Here is an 18,634-nt window from a genome sequence, read left to right on the forward strand (position 1 = left end):
TTATGCAGAGTTCTGTTCAGAAGGACTTCATTGCTGGGTTTTTAGAAGCCAGTATTATGTTCCTATTACAAAGAGAACCCAAACTCAAGCAAATGTAAACTGACCAGACCCTTCTAATGTGTAAGCTCTTAGCTGTTGACTCACAGTACCTTAAACTGCACTGGGTTCTCTGCACATGGGTTTCTTTCCCTAAGGTCCCCTGCTCACTTGAGAATTAGATACCAAACCGATTTCCTTTCTGGAGTGACCTTTGGCTCTGATTATCTCCCAGCACGAGATAATGCATGTAAAACAGTTATTGTTTGGCACTTGATATATTGCAAGCTCTGAATAAAAGTTGGATAAAACCGTTCTTACAATCACTCCCACAACATGCCAATTGTAGCATCAACAGAGGCTCCCCAAGTCTAGAAATCACTTCTTATTTAGGGTTTCTTATGAACAGGCATATGCAAATGGTAACACTGATGGCAATCATTATTCTGTACAACCTAAACTGTGCAGTCTGTCAATGACTTCTCAGTACAACTGGAAAAACCCCATAGGATCTGGTTAAGCTGCATGTGGAGGGTGATAAGAGGCCAGGTGTGGCAGGAGCAGTGGGTAGACTCGTGGCTTGGTGGGAGGCGAGGCTAGATAATTTAGGGGTGGTGGGGGTGAGTCAGCAGGAAGGCTGCTGGGTGGTGGGTGGGAGAGACCAGGCTGGCTCCTGGGAAGCAGCCACATGCCAGGAAGATGAAGCACTGTTGCTGTGTTATCAGAATGGTCTGGGAGAGAAATAGCAGGAAAATGGAGGCAGGGAGAATGGCCAGGGTCCTGCGAAAGCTGCCCTAGGGAATCAGGACATGGGCTAGCAGACTGGTAGGCTTGGGAATGGGGGGCCTGATGAATCTCTAAAGCTAGACGTGATCCCCCCCCTTCTTGGTCACCAGTGGTCATCTGGGCCCTTTGCGGTGAGGGACAGAAGATCAGACCTTTCAAAATGTGAGTCGGAAAAGTCTAAGGGATAGAGTGTTTATCTGGGGGAATTTCTCCAGATTATGGTCTTATATAGTAGATGAGAGAGTTGGATTAGATGATAACTCTGTGTGTGTCTGTTTAGTCGCTCAGTTGTGTCCAACTCTTTGCAACCCCGTGGACTGCAGCCCACCAGACTCCTCTGTCCATAGAATTTTCCAGGCAAGAATACTGGAGTGGGGTTGCCATTTCCTCCCCCAGGGGATCTTCCTGACCCAGGGATCAAACCCGTATCTCCTGCATTGCAGGTGGACTCTTTACCACTGAGCCACCTGAGAAGCCCAAGATGATAACTAGGGCTAATCTCTCGGTTTATACCACAAGCAATAATCTCTTGGTTTATACCACGAGTAATAATCTCTTGGTTTATACCATAGCCAGGCAGTCTGGAAGGCAGGCACCGCAGTGACCAAGATGACAGGCATCTGCTCTCATGTGGCTGCTTCCCTGGTTTGTGCCGTCCCTGTTTCAGTGAGCTCACCTGTGTCAAGGTACCTGGCTTCACACCTGGCATAGAAACTTAAAATGACACCTATTGTTTTCCCTACTCCTCGTGGTTTTAGGTGTGTCATCAAATCCTCCTTCATCACTCTTGTCCCTGCTCATGCTTGCTGTTTGCACACACACCTCTTTCCCTGCTCTTTCTGGTTGCTGTGAAGTTAATCCCTAATCAGCCACAGGCATGAGCTCACCAGGCGTGAAGCAGGATTGACATTGCCTAGCAACTGGGAAAATAGCTCCCGCGGGCCCCACAGCGGCTCCAGAGCCTCAGCCCCGGGCCATGTGGGAACGGAAGAGCTTCAGTTGAAATACAGATACAAACAAACCGAACTGGCCCCCAAACATCACGCTTCATGTGCCTGACTCTCGGGGGAATGATCTTAACCACCTTCTCAAGCACTGACACGTCCCTAAAAGGGTCAGAGAGGAGGGGTGAGCAAGCAGGGTTGGAAAATCCATAAACCCTGCACATGGAGACACACACACACACCGATGAAGAAATGCACACGCATACGTAGTTGGCACTGGCCTCCTGCTCTGAGTCTGCGCTGACTCAGGGGAGCTGGTGGTACGTCAGAGGCCAGCAAGCATCCTGCATGTCTGGATCAGTGAACAAGGACAAAAGTCACTCAGGTCAGAGACGTTACAAAGCCCTGTGTGGCGGATGCCTGTTCCCCTTCCTGGTCCTTCTCCATCACACACGCAGCACCCCTGGGAAGGGTCAGCGCCCAGAGGACAGAGGGCTGCTGTCAGCAGTCCTGCGTGGGGGAGGCGGCGGGTGTTGAGGACGAACGTCCGTCTGCAGTCACGGTAGCCCTGGTGTGCCTGTGGAGGTGCTTCAGGGGCTCCGTTCCTGATTATAAGGACTTGAGAGAGTCTTTGGCAGGACAGCTGAGCTGAAGACTTTTCTGCCAGATGGTAGGTCAGAGGCAGGAGTGGGGCGGGGTGAGAGATGCAGTGACCTCCTGAGGATTGCTTCGGCCCCACTCCGAGGAAGGTCACATTATTAAAAGCCTAGAAAACAAGGCTCAGAGAGGTGAAGTCTCTGCCTGTAGGCAATAGCTCATCCTGCCAGGAAGAGAGGGAGATGGGCAGGGCTTCTGTACTGCAGTCAGTGTAGTGGGCCCTGGGTCAGGTTGGCGGGGGCTGAGCCCTGGTCTGCCCCTCACTGGCTGTGTGACCCGGGTCCTCCGGGGGACAGGGAGACGCATGATGCCTCATAGGGTGGGTGTGGGAAATACTGAAGCTGTGAGCGTGATGAATAGCCCAGACCCTGGAGCCCTGGTAAATTCTCCCACTTGGAACACCTATCATTTGTGTGAGTCTTCATACTTCTGGATTCGATAGTCAGCTCACCTTGGTGCCTTCATCTGATTGAATAGCAACAGCTCTCCCATCCCTTGACTGCGTGATCACTCCTTGTCGCTTGATAACTTCCTGTATTTTGGCAGGTCCTTTATGTTACCATCCCCTACCCCCTGGTCATACCTCCCTGCCTAGCACTCTCGGCATCAAATAACATCTACTGTTCTGACCCTGGGACCAATTCCTAGCTTGTTAGAAAATGATCACACCCCAAGCTTACATATAACATTTATAAGAGAACTTAATATGGTAAGGTTTTAGAAATTATTAAAGCAATTCATATATACTTAGACTCGGTTCTTTTACTTCAGTCATAATCTGAGTCTTGGGACTGGGCTAGAACCTAGGTTTCTGGTTCCGATTTTGTAACATTTTCATGTGGAACTGAGGTAAGAATTAGGGGGACCCTGAGTGTATTGTGAGTCAGAGCTAATCCAGGATGAATCTGAGATGAAAAGGCGTCTGTAGAAATGATCATCCCCCCATTCTTCCAAGTCACTCTGAATTTCACTCCAGTTTGGCGTCACCCTCACCACTTTATTGAAATGGCTTTTGCTGAAGTCAGTCATACGTGCTCCATCTAATGGTTATCATTAATTTTTTTTGGACTTGTATATTTTCATACCAACTTGTATCTATTCAGAGTATGTGCTGTGTGTGTGTATGTGCTGTGCTAAGTTGCTTCAGTCGTGTCTGACTCTGTACAATCCCATGGACTGTAACCTGCCAGGCTCCTCTGTCCTTGGAATTTTCCAGGCAGGGATACTGGAGCGGGTTGCCATTTCCTTCTCCAGAAGGTCTTCTTGCCCCAGGGATCGAACCCACATCTCCTATGTCTCCTTCATTGGCAGGCAGGTTCTTTACCACTAGCGCCACCTGAGAAGACCATTTCAAGTATAGTGAAAGTGAAAGTCACTCAGTTGTGTCCGACTCTTTGTGTTCCCATGGACTATATAGTCCATGGAATTCTCCAGGCCTGAATTCTGGAGTGGGTAGCCGTTGCCTTCTCCAGGGGATCTTCCCAACTCAGGGGATCTTCCCAACGCAGGGGATCTTCCTAACCCAGGAATCAAACCTAGGTGTCCCACATTGCAGATGGATTCTTTACCAGTTGAGCCACAAGGGAAGCCCTTCAAGTATAAGGTATGTCTAATTATTCCAAGTCGCAGTCATTGATACTGTCACAAGCATTAGAAAGAGAATGCTGTGAGCTTAGGCATAGCTTTACATAGATTAGTTTACCTTCAGGAAGTCCAGAATCTCTAGAAATTATTAAAATCATAAAGAGGTTGGTTTTTATAAATGTTTCCCCTCAATTTTGGTTAAATGTATCCATGTAAAATACTGACATTGTTTCTGATCCTGAAGCAGAATTGTCTAGTATATAGATTTGCATTAGTCCTTACTCAAGAATGATGTTTATGCAAAGTTCTCAGTGAGATATCCATTTGTATATGTCAGGAAATTAGCATTCTGAATTTTCACATTCCCAAGTACTGTTAACCAGTGTAAAAAATAAGGAGAACAACTGCTATTATATTTTTCTGAGAAATTTCTCAAGTGATGGGATCACATTCAGGAAATAATCCTCAAAAATATAAATTCTTACACAAAATTCCTTTAAGTAAGCGCCTCTACCAAATTCTTCGCTCAATAGCCATACTTTAAAAATCTTTAACTGTAAACTCTTAGTTTGCAGTGGTTTGGTTTTTCCTGAATCTTGAAAATTTCTAAGTTCCATTAAATATATAATTTCTGTTTCTTTTAAAGAACTCATGTTCACAAAAGGATCATCGTCGTTGTTCTCATCTGATTCAAAAATGACCCCTTTAGCTGTTTGGCTCTGAGATGTGAGTTACCCAGATGACAAACTTGACCACCTTTTGTGGGAAAATGTCTTCATCCACATCTGCTCCTCCCACCTCTGAGTAACATTGCAGGAGGGCGGCCGTGTTGTGGACTTAAAGCCGTCTGTAATAGACCTATTTCTAGATGATGCTGAGCTTCTGCCTAGATCAGTGCTGGGTCTGCCAGCACTGTAAAGGTAAAACTTGGAAATAGCTGATAAAAAGGAAGGGAGGCACAGGGCAGGCTGGGGAGGAGCTTCCACCACCAGCACAGCCACCTTGACTAGCCCTGAGGCTCCACACTGCTCTTTTCTCCTTCCTTGTCCCTATGGAGCTTTCGCACCACTGACCACTCCCTCCTGGGGCACATTATTTTCTTCTGTGTCTCCTCAGGCTCTGGTTGGCTTTCTACTTCTCTGTCCACTTATTCCCTTAAGCTCCTTTGATGGAGCTTCTCCTTCTGTCCAGTCTTTAATTTTAGAATTTCTCAGGGCTTCCCAGGTGGCGCTAGTGGTAAGGAACCTGCCTGCCAATGCAGGAGACATAAGAGACACAGGTTTGATCCCTGGGTTGGGAAGATCCCCTGAAAGCGAGCATGGCAACCCACTCCAGTATTCTTGCCTGGAGAATCCCATGGACAGTGGAGCCTGGTGGGCTACAGACCATGTGATCGCAAAGAGTCGGACATAACTGGTGACAGCACACACACAGGTCTTGAAGATGAAAAGACAACATGCAAAATGGGAGAAAATATTTGCAAATGAAGCAACTGACAAGAAATTAATGTTCAAAATATACAAACAGTTGATGCAGCTCAATATCAGAAAAGAACCCAATCAAAAAATGGGCAGAAGACCTAAATAGACGTTTCTCCAAAGAAGACATACAGATGGTCAACAAACACAAAAAAAGTTTCTCAACATCCATCACATATTATTGGATAGTTGCAAACTAAAGCTACAACGAGGTTTCACTTCACACTGGTCAGAATGGCCATCATCAAAAAATTGACAACAAATGCTGGGGAGAGTGTGGAGGAAAGGGAACCCTTCTACACTGTTGCTACAATGTGGAGGGTCTTTTAAAAACTAAAAATAAAACTACCATATGATCCAGCAATCCCAGTCCTGGAGATATACCTGGAGAAAACCATAATTCCAAAAGATACATGCACTCCAATGCAATTCACTGCAGCACTATTTGACATAGCCAGGACATGGAAGCATCCTAAATGCCCATCAGCAGAGGAATGGATAAAGAAGACGTGGTACATAATACAGTGGAATATTACTCGGCCATAAAAAGGAATGAAATTGTGCCAGTTTCATTGGATCTTCCCAATGCAGGAGACGTGGATGGACCTAGAGACCACCAAACAGAGTGAAGTAAGTCAGAAAGAGAAAAACAAATATCATATATTAATGCATATATGTTCGAACTAGATCCTAGACCACCTTCTCTTCTCACTTTACTTCCCTCTGGATATCTTACCCATGTTCGTGGATTCAAATATCGTCCACAGGAAGACAGCTCTTGAACTTACGTCTGGTCACAGAGGCAGCTCTGATTCCTTCTACCCAATTCCATCCATATCTCTCCTGTCTCTCTCCTGTGTCAACACTCACTGTCCTCACGTGGACAACTAGACAGCTCTGAGAGGCCCCTCTGCCTCAACTCTGATGTCTTCTGCACTCAGCCATAAAGTGATTATTTATGAATGCAAATCAGACTCTGTTATCGCCCATGGAATACTCTTCAGGGACTCATCATTATTCCTAGAATATTCCAATATTCTTCTTAATTTTTAAAAAAATTTGACCAGGCTGCATGGCTTGCAGGATCTTGCAGGATCCCAACCAGGAATCAAACCCACACCCTTGGCAGTGAAAACATGGAGTCCTAACCACTAGACCACCAGGGAATTCCCAAATATTCCAATAATCTTAACACGGCTGCTTAGGTCTTGAATGACTTGACTCCTGGTGATGGCTTTAGCATTCTGGCTTTCTTAGGGCTCTTGAATTTACCCAAAATAATGGTTTCTATTCATGTCAGAGTCTTCTCCCTCGCCAGGTGCCGGGAGCCAGTGTGAGGAACTCTGCCCATGGCAAAGGTCATGAGGAAGGAGGCTTGGCGTACGCAAAGGCGTGATCAAGCCTCAGGAAACCCCCTGTTCCCGAGCATCTAACCCCAAAACCAGAGTCTGTTTTATGCTCTCACCTACACCTCTGACTTTACAGGGGGCTCTCCCCCATAACTGCTTCTCTCGGAGATGGAGTAAACGTGCAGCTCCAAGGCAATAAAAATTCTTGGGCGTGACAAGAGTGTTTCAGCTTACGGACTCCTCTGAAGGTTATCTAGCCCACCTGTATAGGTTCATCCGGCCACATGTGATTGTTTACAGCCTCCAAATCTGAGAGGCACGAGATGTTTTAGACTTACTAAAGGCAAATTCTTTTGGGGAATTAGAAATTATTAGTATACTGTGTTGGTTAGGAATTATATTGGTGAAGGGTTTTTTCATTTGTTGTGTCAATAATTGCTGCTAATTCCCTGCTCTGGGTGGGACAAGGATGTCTCAGGTCAAACCTCTCTGCTGATAGACTAGCTTGTGTGACAGGATTATCCATACTCCTGCCACATGATTGTTTACTACCTCTCAACCATAAACAGCACAGAGAATTTTGGAGTATTTTGAGAGTCTTAATTAGCACAGGGCTTTTTCTTCTTATTGAGTCAATGATTGCTGCCAGGCCTCCGTATCCTTAGGCACTTGGGAATATATTAATCAATATATTTGGACTATAGAAAAGGAAATATGGTAGTTTTTGATGTTAGCAATACTAGACTTTTTGAGTTAATGGATTTTCTCTTTTGTAATAGATCACTATACTTTGTTATAAATCACTGTGTCCTTGCTATGTAAAAATGTAACTTTATCATATCTTAAGACTAAATAGATCTTAAGGGGAGCATTGGTGAAAGGATTTTCACTTGTTGGGTTGATGTTTGCTGCTAAATCTCCATGTTCCCTGCCCTTAAAATGAATATAACTAACATATAGGAGAAATAAGTATTAACCTTTAAGACTAATCATGTTAACCTTGGGTTAAATAAATTCCTTTCTTAATTGTAACTCACTACACCCTCACCCTATAGGAGTGTAACTTTATTTGGAGGGTGGTGCCTGGTTTAAGAGAAAACACCCTTGGAAGAAATAAGTTTTTTGGTTATCAGAAAGAAAGGATCATAAAATGTCAGCAGGTCTCACTCATGGCCAGAAGATGATGTACCTTTTTTATGCATTTATGTGAAGCACCTGATTTTGATAAAGGTCAGCACTGCTGACTCCCACGTGACTCTGTATTCATCCCTGTGTGTAACAAAAGGTATATAAGCAAACCCAAAAATAAAGAAATCGGATCAGTTTCCAGAAAGATTGATTCCCCCATGTCGCTTCTTTCTTCCTCCCGTTTTTCTGGCTGAATTCCCATCTGGAGCATGGATGCTATTCCACGTAATCCAAGTTATTCAGCCTCTTTTTCTCCACTAATCTTCCTACTACACTATCCATTTCTAATCTCTCTATATCTGTGATTAAATATGTATTTTTCCAAAGACGCCAACTCCGTCCCCACCTTCGAATCACCCTGGATCCACCGGGGCTGGACCCCGGCAACCAGGTGTGCCCCTTTTCTATGCTTGTGTGGTGATACACACTTGTTCTTTGTGGCTCTTATCACAGCTGGCACAAAATATTTGGAATTTGTTTGTTGTCTCTTTCTCCCACCAAAATGTCCCTTAAAGTCTGGCATGTGTCTCTTTTGTTTAACTCTTTGTCTCTAATGCTGAGAGTTGGACCATAAAGAAAGCTGAGTGCTGGAGAATTGATGCTTTTGAATGTGATGCTGGAGAAGACTCTTGAGAATCCCTTGGACAGCAAGGAGATCAAACTAGTCAGTCCTAAAGGAAATCAACTCTGAGTATTCATTGGAATGACTGATACTGAAGCTTTTGGCCCCCTGATGTGAAGAGCTGACTCGTTGGAAAAGACCCTGATGCTGGGAAAGATTGAGGGCAAGAGGAGAAGGAGATGACAGAGGATGAGATGGTTGGATGGTATCACTGACTCAGTGGACATGACTCTGAGCAAACTCTCAGAGATAGTGAAGGACAGGGAAGCCTGGCATGCTGCAGTCCATGGGATCGCAAGAGCTGGACACGACTGAGCAACTGAACAACCACAACAATCCATGCTGACTTCTGGCACATAGAACTGGTTAAATATTGCTGCTGCTGTGCTTGTTGTTATCAGTGGTCCTGATTCTCTCATAACAAGCAACTTGACCTTGGTCAGGTTGTTTCCTCCAGCAGTAAGATCATCATCCTTTCTTGGATAAGATGACCTCTGTAGCTCCTCCAGCTTTAAGAGTCAATGATTCAGGGAACTTTGAGAACTCGTGCGTTCTGGAACTCTCTGAAACACTTCCATGGGAGGGGTAAGGATCATTTCTCTTTGCAGCCAGGCTCTGTTGGCTTGTCCTGGAAGATAAGCAAGAATGACACACAAGGGAGGAGAAAGCCCAGGCCAGTCTGGCTTGGTTCAGCCTGGAACCTGGTACTTTTGGGTGGGACTAGACACAGATGTTCCATGGCAGCCGCATCATGTACTTCTTCCTGGAAATGATGGTAGGAGAGGAACCAGAGAAAAAGGATGACCTGAATTTATTTTCTTGGAAAGAAGATTTTGTTAACAAGACTCCTGCTTTTCCTCATATTTGGACAGAGAGGCTAACTGAGCAGAAAGATCTGGGTTTGAACCACTCCCTCACTTCTGACCACGCCCAGGAACATTGCCCCTAAGAGCATGGTCCTCGGTTCCAACTCACACTTGCCTTCTCCAGAGGTCCCGGCTATCCTGCTCCTTTTGGTGATTTGCCACTAATCTGATACATGTGTAATTTGAGTCCATTTGGATGAAATTTGTGGGAAGGAAAGAAGAGAATGCAGAGAAGGACAGGCTTTAAGTGGGAATAGATGGAGTGTGAAGAATGGAGGCATCCCCATGTAATAGATAGGATTGTACCCAGCCAAGTGACACAAAACCCAAAGTAACAGTGGTTGGAGCAAGATGAGGGTTTATTTGTCCCACATATTAATGTTAGGAGGCAGATGGGAGAGTATCATGGCTTTGCAGTTGTCAGCATCAGACAACTGGTCCTGCACCTCTGCGCCTCTGCCACCTTCAGCAAGCCTTTTCCATGTTGCAGGCTAGGCTGCATGTGTATCTGCATTTTAGGCAGCTGGGAAAGAAAAGAGCGAAGAGGGGAGGGGAAGGGCACATGTCTTCTCTTTAAGGACACTTCCCAGTCATTGATCACATTGCTTCAGCTTATGCCCTGCTGGCCAAAACTCAGTCACATGGCCTTGTGTAGCTGCAGAAAGGCTGGGGGATGTGGCTTTATTCCAAATGGCCTCATGCCTACTTTCTTCCTATTACTGAGGAAAGTGAGAATAGGTATCGGAGGACACACTCTGAAAACAAGAATGGACCCCGTAGATGTCATAAAAACAGCCACGGTCAGCCTCGGGTGTTGGCTCTGGAGCTGGGCAGCCAGACCTGACTGGAATCTTAATGCTACAGCTGCAAACTGTGCAACCCCAGGCACATTTCTGAATCTCTCTGAACATCAGCCTTCTCTTCTGTAAGTCCCACTAATAATAACTACTTCAGAGAACGGTCACCGAATTCATCACGGTGATATTCTTAAATCACCTGGGGTCCTCCCTGGCAGACCGCTGGAGCTGACAGTCAGTGTTAATGATGGCGATGTTTGGATGGGGAGATGCCCCAAGGATGTCCTTCTCCTTCTGCACAACTAGAAATGAGAATTCTAGCTGGCAACGTCCTTCTTGTGGTCGTCACCCACACCCTTCAGCAGGGCTGTTATTTTCTCTTTAGATAGATTCATCTCTTGCTTGGGTTTGGAGTTCCTTGGAAGTCAAGATCTGGACAGAATGGAACCCTGACATTGAAAAAGTCACAGCTTGCAAGAAAGAATTGCCCATGAATTTCCTCTTCAAGAATGCTTCAGTCCCTCAAACATGCATTTAATTTAGGTTTAATAAAGCAGCTGTTTAATAACTGCTGATTAAAAGCATATTTGTGGCTTGTGGTGTGGTCCTGGAATAGCAGGAGCAGTTTTTGTCTTCATTTCCATCTTCTCCTCTGCTTACTACCTAATGGTCAATGTTTGTTCTTCTCTAAAAGGATTTTATTAATCACTGTTTATTGCAAGAAGAGAACATGCCAAATGCCACTCCTTCCATTTCCGTCCCAGTGATGAATACACACGCCTCCCCCGCTTAATACAAGGCATATGGTGAACTCAGATACCTGCCGGGTGACTTTCTCCTACAGGCTGGAAATCCGGCCCAGGTGCTGTACCTGCTGTTGGACTGAGGCAGACCTGGGCTCTGTATATTTTCCTTTGCACAGGATGACCTCTTATCCAGTTGAAGGATAATTGAATGATACTTGACATTCATGCAGAGTTCTGCAATTCATAGAACATTTTCATGTCAGCATAAATAACAAGGATTATACCAACCATTTGTTGGATATATACACTAAGTATTTCATGTCCATTATCTCTACATTTTACCATCCAGCATAATGGGCATTATTTTATACTGGGTTTTACAGATTAGTAAACTGAGGCTCAGAGAGTAGAGATGACTTACCCAAGGATGCAAAGAGGTAAACTTGGGGCTTGTATGGTTTTCCAGATTCCACAATAATTTCTTTCCTCTTAAGGGAGCAAGTAGAAGAAAGAAGAGGACGGACTGGGGCCATAAAAGTGCTACCTGGGAGGAAATATTTTTAGAATCACAACCAAAGGGAGCCTGCAGGAAGATTCTATATGTTCTAAACATTCCAGGAGCCACTCATCCTTTTGCTGTCTCCCAGGTTCCTTTCTGGCTGGGGTGGGGATGACCACTGTCTCTGAGTGTTACTGGTGAGGAAGGTTGGAGAGAGATGTTTTTGGACAGGACAGTCCAAGCTCAGCATCATTGGCAGGCGGTCATAGCAGGAGGAGCTGGTGGGGACACCTGATAATTATTAACAATAATGCCATTTTTTCCTGTTTCATATTTAATGTTACTGTTTCCTTAGCTTCTTTCATTCTCCAATCATATCTCTTACAGTGAGACTCATGTTTCTTAAACATCAACACATATGCTTTTCCCTATAATTCTTATAAAACCATTTCAAAATGCATTATCAATATTACTAGTAACATAAAAACTACCAGTGGCATTTATATTTCTGTTGTCACTTAGATGTGCTTTGCAGTTGGGTTATTTTGTATTTTTTAGGTTCAGTTTTATATTTTCTTTTCCTATTTGCTTTAATTATATATATTTTTATATCTGAAACATTTTTTAATTTAAAATTTTTATTTTATATTGGCATATAGTTGATTTACAGTGTTGTCTAACTTTCAGGTATACAGCAAAGTGGTTCAGTTATACATATACATATATCCAACAAGTACCAAGTATTGAAAAATATATGCTCAGAAGATTTCACTCTCATCCATGACTTCTGTAGTCTATTTTCTCCAAGCAACCATTTTCACTCATGTCTATGCTCTTCTTCCAACGGATTTGTGCAAGTATATTTGGGGGGTGGGTCGCAAGAGTCAGACACGACTTAATGACTAAGCCACCACCATGTGTATAAGTGTGCTTTTCACAGATACTTATATACTAAAAAGATACTCCTATTTTTTCTTTCCTTATTAAGATGACACAGAATGTTTAGTTGTTAAGTTAGACTTAATGTGGATCTAGGTCTTACCCAGTCCCAATTTAGACAGAGTTCAAAGACAAAGGCTCTGACTCCTCTGGTGGTCCAGTGGATAAGAATCCACCTGCTAGTGCAGGGGACACAGGTTTGATCCCTGGTCTGGGAAGATTCTGCATGCCTTGGAGCACTAAGTGCGTGAGCCGCAGTTACTGACGCCACCACACCCTAAAGTCTGTGTTCTGTAGAGGAGAAGCCACTGCAATGAGAAGCCCGCACACTGAAGGAAGCGTAGACCCCGCCCCCACCCCCCCCCCCACCACAACCTGAGGAAATGCGTGCATAGCAACAAAGATCCAGTGCAGCCAAAAATTAATTCGTTGATTAATAATAAAAAAAGTCAAAGATGAGAGCCAGATGCCAGCCAAGTAGTCTTTCTTGGAAGAGGTGCAGGACCACCCGTAGCTCTCCAGTGCCTTTTCTCTTCTGCAGGAGGACGTGTTCTGCTTCACGATTAACGGGCAAGGATTCAGTAATGAACACGGAATGCTCTGGCAGAGAATTGTGCAGGGTTTCCACAGGAAGGGTAGCCGATCTCCAGCATCGAGGGTAGAGGGGTGTTTCTGGAAGTGAGGCCATGTGATCACTGTTTGAGCACTAATGCTCGCCACTGGGTTAAGAGAATCACAAGCACTGGTTCATTAAATTCTCACAACATCTAGATGTTGTTAGCTGTTTTACCGATGAGGAAAATGAGGCTGTGGGGTTAATGCCCAAGGATGCATAACTGATGAGGGATGGGCCCAGGATTTGTCTCTAGTTAGTCAGATTCCACTGAACATGTAGCTACCATAGCAAATGCAAATAAAGGACTTATCAGCATGAAATACTTAGTAAAAAGCCTGGAATAGGGCACATATTCCGTTACTGGTACATGCTGTCTGGGTAGGAGATTTTGATCTCCCTGGGGACAGAAATTGACCCTTGCATAAATATGTATTTGCTCCTCTCCAAGTGTACAGTGTGGGATTGGACTATGAATGCTTAATGCTCACTGACCGACAGTGACTTCAGAAGTAGGACTATGGGCGGAGAAGGAGCAATGTCACTTGGGTTCAGTGCTAGCTCAATGCATGCACTGTGGACATGTTTGGTTGACGGTCAGTCGCCTTTCCCAGAGGAGCCTGGCCGTCAGGGCTAGTCTCAGGCTCTCCTGGGGTTGGAAGAGCCTGGGAAAATCCTCAAGGGGTAACAAGAAAGTCATTGCCAGCTGTAAAAGTTCTAGGATTTGGTTTCCAAAGGAAAGGGAGTGAGTATGGGTTGACTGAGTTTTCAGACCTCAGTGCAACAAAAGGGCTTTCCTAATTCTTGCAACCGGCTGTTAACTAGTGAATCAAGGAAGCAGTTGAAAAGCAGGGGAGAGGCCAGTGTTTAACATCCTTTTTGTGGGGGAAGTGTCCAGAAATCATTCTGGCATAATCTTACTCTCAGATTTCATAGGGAAAAGTATGGGGACTCAAAGGAACACACATTGCATGCTCAGACCAGCATCTTCTAGCCTGAGTGGGAGCCTCCTCCAAGTCACAGCCATGATCCTCTCCCTGCAATGAGTCCCTCATCCCGGGAGGCGTGGGTCTAGGTTGAGCCCCAACCTCCCCAGAGCCATCTGGTCCATCAGTTCATATTGTGTTTGGGTTCCTTCTTCAGCTAAGCCATGATGAGTTCCCATGAGGGCAAACTCCATTTTTGCCAGATATGGATAGTGGGTCAAGCCAGGAAACTTGAGTAACCTTGAAGCCAAGCTCTGGGACCCCCTTGAGGTTCACCTGGAAAGACTGATGGGGCTTTGTGCACAGGCCTCCCTGTCTCCAGATGCTGACAGCTAGAGGGAGTTAAAAGGATTTCTGAACGGTTTATTTTGGGGTGGATTTGAAAGCCCCCTCTCTTGCTCTGTTTTTCTTTTTAGACAGCTTTGCACAAGGGGCAAGTCTCCTGCCAAAAGGCCTCGTAATGCCCCTCTTTGGGGACTGAATTTATCCGCTCAGCTGTCCCTTGTAAATTTATTCCTGTGTGAGATTTTTCCCAAACCATTCATTCCTCCGCTTAGCTCAGGCAGCTGGAATGCAGGAAAAAAAAATACATTTTTCTTTTTTTTTTAATTCAAGAATGTGCCTTTTGTGTGCTGGGAGGGGCTGGGCTGAAGACAAAACAAAACAAACGTGTGTCCCAATGCCCACTCACCTACAGGCATGAACAGCCCTGAAGAGACTGGGGGTGGGGGTGCCCTGGGTTGGTGAGGGTGGCACCCGGCTCAGAGGCGTCTGTAACGTGGGTCTCAAGTCCCCAGCCTGGGCCGGCCGGGCAGAGAAACACCTCACTGGGTGTTTCCATGGCAACATCACAGTTTAACTGGAATGGAAAGCCTCATGTATTAGAGCCAAGAGCGGCTCTCTGCACGTGTTCACCAGGCAGGCCCGCGGGGAGGAGGAGGGTGTTGGGAACTTTTACTTTATTTTTCCTTGAGTGATTATGGTCTCCGAGGCAGGTGAGGGCTGTGCAAGGGCTGGAGGTGACATATGTTCTTGAAGAATTTGGGTTGCTTGGGGACAGTGAGAATTTTTCTGCAAGGTTCGGTCTCTGGGGAGGCCTCGCGTCTGGAGCACACAGAGAAAGGCATGCAGGCAGCGTGCACCAGGCGTGAGCCTGCGGGCCTGCAGGCCTCTGCACCTCTGGGATATTTCTCCTCCTTATGTACACCAGCCCCTGGGGATGGCTAAAAATTTAGCAGCAATGACAGAAGAGTCAGGAGTTTGCCCCATTTTCTGGAAAGGACCCCAATGCCTTGAAGCAAAGGGTCCGTGATGAGCACGAAATGCAGGAGGTTAGAGGTCCAGGCTGCATGCCATTTCAGCTGCAGGCAGAGGGACACCAACACCCCGGTTCAGGGTTCCTGTTCCTGTTCACAGCATTCTGCAAGGGCTTGTTGTGAACTGCTGCAAGGGAGCCCAGAGGTCCCTACCTGGCCCAGGATCTCAGATTTCCCTTAAGGGTTGGCAGACATGTTTTAGAATCAAGGAACCTCTGTGTTTTTCTGCATGTGCATTTTAGATGCAGACACCATTTATATCCCTACAGCACCAGGGTGAGACTGGGGTCTGGCAGTGTTGTACAGATTTTTCTCACATTCTCAAGTGCCTGCCACCAGTCTGGGAGGCTGAGCTAATTTGCACGGTTGTGGTTTTAGAGAAGGATTCCTTCTGTTGTGCACTGGGAGACACCTTCCCCTTTGTCTGCAGCTGGGTTGAGGGGCTCAAATGACTGTGTGCCATGCTTAGAAGAGGCAAAATAGATATGGAAGAGGGAGCCTCTGTCTTTGGGGAGATGGCAGTCTGATGGGAAGTATGGTATTATGGGCTTCCCTGGTGGCCCAGACAGTAAAGAATCCACCTGCAGTGCAGGGGACCCGGGTTCAATACCCGGGTGGGGAAGGTCCTCTGGAGAAGGGAATGGCAACCCATTCCAGAATTCTTGCCTGGAGAATCCCAGGGACAGAGCCTGGCAGGCTATAGTCCATGGGATCACAAAGAGTCAGACATTTTTTCTCTCTTCTTTTTTTGACAATTTTTCTCTTTCATGAGAGGACTGGAGGGCCCACACCAGACTGGAGGACAAATCAGAGAGGGGCAAGAACAGGCTTCTCATGCTTTGAGGTGCATGAGCAGGAGCTGTTCCTCTGGTTAAGGGGCCCATTCAGTCAATGTGGGTGCACTGAACTTCTGCCTTTCTAACCAGTTCCAAGGTGACACTAATGCTGCTGGCCCACTGGCTGCCCTTTGTGTAGCAAAGCCCAGAATACTCATTCCATGTGGCCAGACAAGGACTTTTGCACTGTGAAGAATCGAAGAAAATTCTCAATACAGCTTCCCTGCCTTTGTCTGCTGCCAGGGTGGTAGCTTTTCTTTTGCAAGCCTACCTTTTCTGGAGAAGGAAATGGCAACCCACTCCGGTGTTCTTGCCTAGAGAATCCCATGGACAGAGGAGCCTGGAAGGCTACAGTCCACAGGGTTGCAAGAGTCGGACACGACTTAGCGACTAAACTACCACCACCACCACCTTTCCTGATTGAGCCCTCCTACAACCAATACAAAACCCACCATGCAAACACCAAGCGTCCATTTCTGTGCCTAGCCTTGAATTGAATGAGTTTATGGGCTGCCCTGGTGGCTCAGACAGTAAAAGAATCTGCCTGCAATGCCGGAGACCCGGGATTGATCCTTGGGTCAGGAAGATCCCCTGGAGAAGGGCATGGCAACCCACTCCTGTGTTCTTGCCTGGAGAATCCCATGGACAGAGGAGCCTGGTGGGCTACAGTTCATGGGGTTGCAGAGAGTTGGACATGACTGAGCAACTTAGCACACACACATACAATGGAAAGTGTAGTTGTTTCTGGAATTGCAATATCACTTAATAGCTACGGGTTCAGCACCTGACGTCAGACAGACCTGGATGCGAATGCTGGCTGCCCTGAAGCTACCTATTCTCTATAAACTGAATTTCCTCAACGGTGAGGACAAAGTGTAACAATGTATGTGAAGCACCCAATTTATACTAGCTGTTACCATGATGGTTACTCAGTAATTGATGCATATCAGAAGTTATGAGATGGAATCCCATGGGCTGATTCCACCCTCTCCCCATATCCAGGTGGGTTTTGTTTGGCCTGTGCAGTATTTTAAATAACATGAATTTAGTTGCCAACATCTTAAAATTGGGAAATTTCACATAAAAATTGGAATTTGGGGCTTATGTTGAAAATTCATTAGCTCTGACAAACCTGGCACCAAATTCGTGCATGGGAATAGTCGCCTAGTGGCAGGGCTGAGTGGGGCTGGCCACCTTCCACGGGGTCCACGCTCCAAGATTGCTGTTGGCTTGTCCTCTCATTTGTACCGTCTCCTCCCTGTGGACGCATGCCCTCAGGTCCCCGCACCTGTAAGATCCCTTCTGACTTTGGAATTCTAGCTATTTTGGCTTACTGATGTGTAGTTAGGCCTTCTGGAGCTCAACAAGTTAAGGGGTACCTTGCCAATGACACACCTACTGCGTAAGTGAAACAACTCTGGGGCCTCTTTGCAATCAAGTGGGGCAGCCGCCTTTTCCGTGCTCAGGAAAATGTCGGGGTCAGAACTTTCTGGCTGTAGAAGGCCTCCTCTGTCCTTTGCTGACAACTGGACATCTCAGTAGCGTGGCTTCCTTCTTTCCCCCAGACATCTAAAGTGATCTGACCTTGACCTTGACCTTGTGGTTTTGTAGGTGCTGCTCTCACCCTGGTGCCACCGTCTGGGTGCCATATGAGCTGGACATCATGCTCTCGCTGGACTCTTGGTTTTCTCATGTCTCCAGAGCTGCCTGGACCTAGCACCCATGAATTTTGCTCCTGGAGTTAAGGACAGTGCTGGATTCTGCTCCTGGCAGAGAAGTGGGAAGGACCATGTTGGGAAAGAGGCTTCCGGTTTGCTCTTTCTCTCAGTCTTCAGCCTTTAATGTTTATGGGCTGGAGGTGAATGTTTATGCAGCAGAGAGAAGGTGAAGACACAGAATGAAGACAAAAGCCCCTAGCCTTTGATGCTTTTCTTCACAGGCTCTTTGGTGGACTCACAAGTTCATGGAAGTTCTATGAGCCCTGAGGCCTTGACAGGTCCCATAGAGCATGTGAGCCCTGAGGAGGCACTGGTCAGGGTGTGGGGACATCCTGGGGGCTGAGGTCTGAGAGGGACCACTGGGCTGTTTCTGGGGGTGGATGTGTTCTCTGATCCTTTGTGAATAACCCTGACTGAGTTCTGGCCTCCTCCTCCCCATAGCTCTCCCCACTCCTGGGTAGTGATGTCAGGAGGACCGCGGCCGTTGGCTCCGTGAGCAGTGAGAAAAAGGACCGGCTGCTCTTGGGAGAGGTGCCTCTCAGGACTCTATTTACCAAATTCTCCAACTCTGGGGACAAACACGCCATGAATCTTAAGATTGGTTTTTGGATGTGGACCATTTAAAGTCTTTACTGAATTTGTTACAATACTGCTTCTGGTGTTTATGTTCTGGT

General features: G+C 46.2%; 1 long non-coding RNA gene across 3 annotated transcripts in view; it reads left to right on the forward strand.

Moving 5' to 3' along the window:
- LOC138426794 (uncharacterized) overlaps positions 1–18,607 on the forward strand; it is a 118,742-nt gene extending 100,135 nt beyond the window's left edge. For all 3 annotated transcript variants that reach the window (XR_011251747.1, XR_011251748.1, XR_011251746.1), the window contains one exon: positions 17,854–18,607. This is a non-coding gene — a long non-coding RNA (uncharacterized lncRNA). The remainder of the gene's footprint in view (positions 1–17,853) is intronic.
- Positions 18,608–18,634: the final 27 nt, after the last annotated feature.

The sequence above is a fragment of the Ovis canadensis genome, chromosome 21 (genome assembly GCF_042477335.2).
Source record: "Ovis canadensis isolate MfBH-ARS-UI-01 breed Bighorn chromosome 21, ARS-UI_OviCan_v2, whole genome shotgun sequence".
Taxonomy (NCBI): domain Eukaryota; kingdom Metazoa; phylum Chordata; class Mammalia; order Artiodactyla; family Bovidae; genus Ovis; species Ovis canadensis.